The 5,985-nt window shown below is 41.2% G+C and overlaps 1 long non-coding RNA gene across 1 annotated transcript; it reads left to right on the top strand.

The window, feature by feature from the left end:
• Positions 1 to 4,445: 4,445 nt before the first annotated feature.
• Positions 4,446 to 5,516, top strand: LOC309507173. The gene is made up of 2 exons (XR_014209068.1): positions 4,446 to 5,051; positions 5,391 to 5,516. It is a non-coding gene; the product is annotated as an uncharacterized lncRNA (long non-coding RNA).
• Positions 5,517 to 5,985: the final 469 nt, after the last annotated feature.

Genomic DNA, 5,985 nt, shown 5'->3' with positions numbered 1-5,985 from the left:
ATTGTCAAAAGTCAAAAGTTTGACAAGCCAAACATGTCATTCTCTGAGTAACATGTCATTTATTTAAGTAATAAACTACATTCCGTAGAATAGGTATAATTAACTATGCAAAAAGCATTTAGAATGTCTTCAACACGTTTTTTAACTACCCAAAAATCAATAATAGTTCACACCTTACGCATGTTATCATGTCCGTTAAAAACTTAAGCTGGCTGTCGGTTGGAGTACTAAAAACAGTGACATAACGCACTAATGGGCATCATAAGAAAGAAATAATTATTACCTTATGATCTGTCAAAAAATAACATGCACAATACACGGTACTATTTACAAGAAGTAGAGATCCAGCGAGTATGCACATTCCCTGGGAAACCCACACTAGCGGATGTTTTGAATGCATCATCACTTTCCAAAAAAAGGGAGACGGCTTCAACATGCTGTCTGTCAGAGACGATAACGTGCAAAATACACAATGCACATGAGTATAAATTTGTTCTTCACTTGCTGAAATCAAATCGGAATGGTCAGGGAACTGAGTGAAATACTTCACACTGCATGCCAAAGTGAATAAACGGCAATCTAATTGAAAAACGTTGCCGGGTTAGAGAACATTGTTCAATGTGTTGTTTTTTACTGACTTTTTATCATGCGCGGACTAAGCATTCTGAATCTGACATTTCTGATTTGAATATTTTCAGTAATTTTGTATTCTTGACTGATCTGTTTGAACTGTTAAACGATCTTGAGATGAGTCCTTGTAGTCGTACAATTTGACTCTCAGGGCACTTTCACACTAGGACTTTTGGTGCGCACCCGCGTTCGCTGCTGATATGAACGCAATCGTACCAAATCGCAGAAGTGAACCGTTATTGATGCCGTATAATGTAGTCGTCAGTCGCACATGCGTCACTTTCAAGATGAGCGGAAAGGGTTTACTTTGGTCATCAGAACAAATTGAAACCTTGTTAGATGTATGGGCTGACGAAAACATAAAAACGAAACTGGAAAACATACATAAAATGCTGACATTTTCATTCATAGTGGTTACCAAGCAACACGATTACGCGCCAGCTGCAGCTTGATGACGCAAGCGTACCGCGGTTCGGATGCAAATAATATACTGTGAACACAGTCAATCGGGGGCAGGGGGAGGGGGGAGCAATCGAACTCGGGTTCGGAACAGGCAATCGAACCAAATGTGAAAGAGTCCTCATAAGCTGATGCAATATATATATTATATATTATAAGACCACAGTCTCTAGCGTCAGTCGCTAGAGCGCCTCTTGAGATCAGGGGAGAGAGGTTTACCTTGAACACCTGGGCCTGGGACCAAAAAGAATACACATCTATTCACACAAGTAATTAGAAAAGTAGCAGAAGTTAGTGATAAGTGCATGGAAAAAAGTTTTCAAAACAGGTTTAACGTGACTTCTATATACATAACACACACCCTGAAAAATCTTAGTTTTACTAAAAATCACAATGTTTTGTCTTTGGATCTTTTATATTTTACAAAATATGTATAAATGTTCAGCCTGAGCTGAAGTCATTTTCATGAGACAGTTGTTGGAGAAACTAACAGATGATGTGCAGCTAGTCAGGGTTCCTCAGCAGTAAGTCAGTATTCTCTTTAAACTGAGGCACATACAGACGTTCATCAGCCGAGTGTGAGATCTGTGGCTCATAGTGGGAGTCTGATGTATAGGTTCTGTGTTGGAGGGCGGTACACTGACAGGAACACAATGAAAAACAGCCCCTTTTACATACGGTCCTGCCAAACTGTCAGAGAGACGGCTTCATCTGCCATTCCTCACAGCTGCATGCTACAAAGAGCCCACCAGTAGCTCTGAGCCCAGAAGACACTGGACACATTGAGTTTTGAAAAATCACCAGCTTGTAACAATCGGTTAAACAAATGTAAATTACAGTGTTTTTTTTGTGGATTAACAGCTGCGCTGGCCTGTCAAATCATTCACTATAAAGTGAGTACAGATATTTGGAATTGCTTTTGTGGAGTCATATCATCGGAGTTGCTAACTTCCATCAGGGTTATTATAGTTCACAAAAACTCTCATAAAACAACAAAAAAAAAACTTTGCAATTAGGTTCCATTTGTTAACATTATTTAATGCAGTGCCTAACATTAAATAACAATGATAATCTGTGTTAACATTAATAAATAATTTAAGCTAATAAAATGCAACTGTTAGTTCATGTTAGCTCAGGTCATGAAATACTGTAGGTTAATGTTAACACTAACAGATACAACTTTTTATTGTAATGTGGTAGTAAATGATGAAATTAATAAATGTCATTGTTAGTTCATTTTAACTAATGTAGTTAATTAATGTTAACACAAACCTTGTTGTTGTAATAGTTTGGATTCAATTTTATATATATATATATATATATATATATATATATATATATATGAAACACTGTTGAAAATTTAAATCAACACCTAAACAAACAATTTGGGTAACACTGTACAATAAGGTTCATTAGTTAACAGTAGTTAACTACATTAATGATGATGACGGTGGTGTACATCAACCATCAGGGTGCTCTACGTTCACATGGCATGTCACATCTCCTCCTCTGGAGTTAGCAGCGGCTCAGGTCGCACCGTGCCATTTACATTATGGGCGAGCTCAATCGTGCAGCCGATATGCTTTCACGGCAGTTCACGCTCAAGAATGTAGACTCCATCCCCAGGTGGTCCAGCTGATATGGAGAAGTTTTGGAGACATGCATGTAGACCTGTTCTCCTTTCTGGAGTCTTCCCATTGCCAACTGTTTTATTCCCTGACCGAGAGGACCCTCGGCAAGGATGCACTGGCACACAGCTGGCCCCTGGGACTTTACGCAACTATGCATTTCCCCCAGTGAGCCTGCTCGCACAAACACTGTGCAAGGTCAGGGAGGATGAGGAGCAGGTCTTGATTGTGGTTTTGAGACATCCGACTCCAGGCCCAGTACTCGAGATGCATGAACAGTCGTTCAGCCCCTGTACGGGGCTAGATGCTCCATATGTTGTGATTCCCTCTCAGTAATCCCATATGCGTATTCTTCCACGGTACAGTTTCCCTGTCAGTAAATCTGTGTCTTTCCCTGGGCAGATTCTACTCTGCCCCTTCTCTGTGTTGGTAATGGTTTCATCCCTGTCTGGGCAGGACCTACCGTAGAGATCTTCCATATGTAGCACTTCCCCACGGGTCAGTCCATATGTATGTATGAAGACTTCAGATGTAAAAGCCTCTAAGTCCGTCTAACGTTTTTCTTTAATATTAACATTTTTATCAAACTCCTATGTATCAGACTCCTCAGACCCCGTCCTTCGGATGAGACGTTAAACCGAGGTCCTGACTCTCTGTGGTCATTAAAAAGCCCAGGATGTCCTTCGAAAAAGAGTAGGGGTGTAACCCCGGCGTCCTAGCCAAATCTGCCCCTTGGCCTCTGTCCATCATGGCCTCCTAATCATCCCCATATACTGATTGGCTTCATCACTGTCTCCTCTCCACCAGTAAGCTGGTGTGTGGTGGGCGTTCTGGCGCAATATGGCTGCCGTCACATCATCCAGGTGGATGCTGCACGTTGGTGGTGGTTGAGGAGATTCCCCCCTTCTATGTAAAGCGCTTTGAGTACCTAGAAAAGCGCTATATAAATGTAACAAATTATTAATTATTATTATTATTATTATTATAGGTTTCTACCTAAGTACTGACATTTCTGAATGGGCTGAGGCTGGGATTTAGTGAGTTTGAAGTGAAAGTATTTGATGAACATTTGATGTGCGGAGAGCATTCACTCAATATTATTATCTCATTTTTGACAGAGGTGGCTTTTAGAGGCTTTTGCATCAGAGGTCTTCATTTCCACATTTTATCTCCCTACGGGCAGGATGTGGTCTCGTTACGGCACTTTCCATCTGGACTCAGCACACTTCCTCAGTCCAACCAGTCTTGGCTATATAGGGTAAACAGTAAGGAACAGCAGCTATCGACCTTCCCCTTGGAAAATTCTGCCCTTCCATCCCATCAGTTTTGGAGATCCCAGCAACATAGGGCGCTGAGAAGGGTCAGAAGCTGTGACGCTTTACATAGGGACCCCACTGTGTCAGTCAGTTGACGTAACGTTGAATATGACTGACTGAAACATCTCGGTTACTAGTGTTATTTTCATTCCTTGCCACAACCCTGTACCACCGCTGAATAGCCGGGACCCCTGTCTCGGCTCCTCAGCACAAACCTGAATGAGTGAGTTGCACACAAGCTTATATACCCGTATGTCCGGGGGAGTAGCTTGCCATGCAAATGTTACCACTTGAAGGTGATTGGACCCCCAGGTGAAATCCCACTGTGTCAGTCAGTTGACGGAACTATATATATATATATACCCAGGGGTTAAAGTGGGCCGGAACGGTCTGGAACTGCGTTCCGGCACCTCAGATAAATTAATAAATAAATAGATTCAAATCAAATCATTCTCATCAAATTCAATGATTCTCATCATTCATCAAATCAAAACTGAATATCACCGCCTGGCCGCGCCTTCACAAACACGCTTCCCGACGTTACGTTCTCAGTCACGGTTCTCCTGTCTGATTTGAGTGCATCTGCACCGGTTCACGCCTCCCCTCCCCGCTGAACGCCAGCGACTACTAATGCGTGATTGCACTCACGGCGGTTGAGCGCGGTAAAGTACGTTTTGGGTTCGATATTCGCCGGACATTTGTTTTCCCTTGTAATATATTTTATTTATTATTATATTATATATTAGCCTATATTTATACCTGAGAATGCTTTGACACGTTTCCACAGCGCATGATATTTAAGGGAACGTCTGCCAATTCCACCAACTGCGTTAAACGTAGACTATAATTTGTATTATTTAAAATTACTTTTAACATTTAAAAACCGACGTTTTCAAATTCCAAAGCTTGTAGAAGATTCCTATTGGCAATACTGACTTAGGCTACAGCTTTCCTGGTAGCCTTGAGTAAATTAACTTGTCTCAGAAAATGATTCATAAAACATATAAACATCCAGCCCGTTCTCATACCCAAATCGTCACTTTTTCGTCACTTTCAACCATGCTTCAATATCCGATGCACAAAGCACCCTTTAGCGTCCATATGAGACGCATAACCCTACCACATACCTAAACCTACCCATAACCGAAGCGTCACATATGGACGCTAAAGGGTGCTTTGTGCGTCGGATATTGACGAACTTTCGAAAGCGTCAGTTACATGACGCCTAAACCTACCCATAACCGAAGCGTCACATATGGACGCTAAAGGGTGCTTTGTGCGTCGGATATTGAAGCATGGTTGAAAGTGACGAAAAAGTGACGATTTGGGGGTGAGAATGTGTTTTGCATCAGTTGAGCCTGTTTACTTTCTTCACTGACACAGACGAAAATGAAAAGACTATCAGTCAAAGTTCAGCTTTAGGAGGGGAAGAATTAGGGAAGAAGGAGACTGAGAGAAAAAGAAAGATGAAGATGAGGAGAGAGCAGGTATTGACAAATAATCTAATGACAAAGTTTTAAAGCTATTTCTTATCAAACATTTTTTTGGCCTTCAAAAGCCCTAAATTGCACATATGTTGGTCAGAGAAATCCAAATTTTCTCAGGGGAGCATGCCCCCCAACCCCCCTAACTACCGCACATTTCTGTCAGTTTTGGACTTCCCATTGTTATGTTTAAATTTACATTGTGAAAAACAAGGTTGTGTTCCATATTGTGGTGTTCAGCAATTTTTACATAGTATCGTCATCATATCAGTGTAGATGTAGATGGACCAAAATAAAAACATAAAAATAAGTATTAAATAAGTATTGTGATACTTGGTGCCACAGTGACAATCTTGTCCCAAAAAGTATTGCTATACCACGATACTCAATATGTTGTCCCACGGCGAGTCATTTTTCCCTATTGCACCAACACAAAATTTGAGGGTTCCCCCACCTGCCAAATCCCAC

The sequence above is a fragment of the Leuciscus leuciscus genome (genome assembly GCF_965113295.1).
Source record: "Leuciscus leuciscus genome assembly, chromosome: 10".
NCBI classification, from domain to species: Eukaryota; Metazoa; Chordata; class Actinopteri; order Cypriniformes; family Leuciscidae; genus Leuciscus; species Leuciscus leuciscus.
This window is presented reverse-complemented; position numbering and strand designations above follow the sequence as displayed.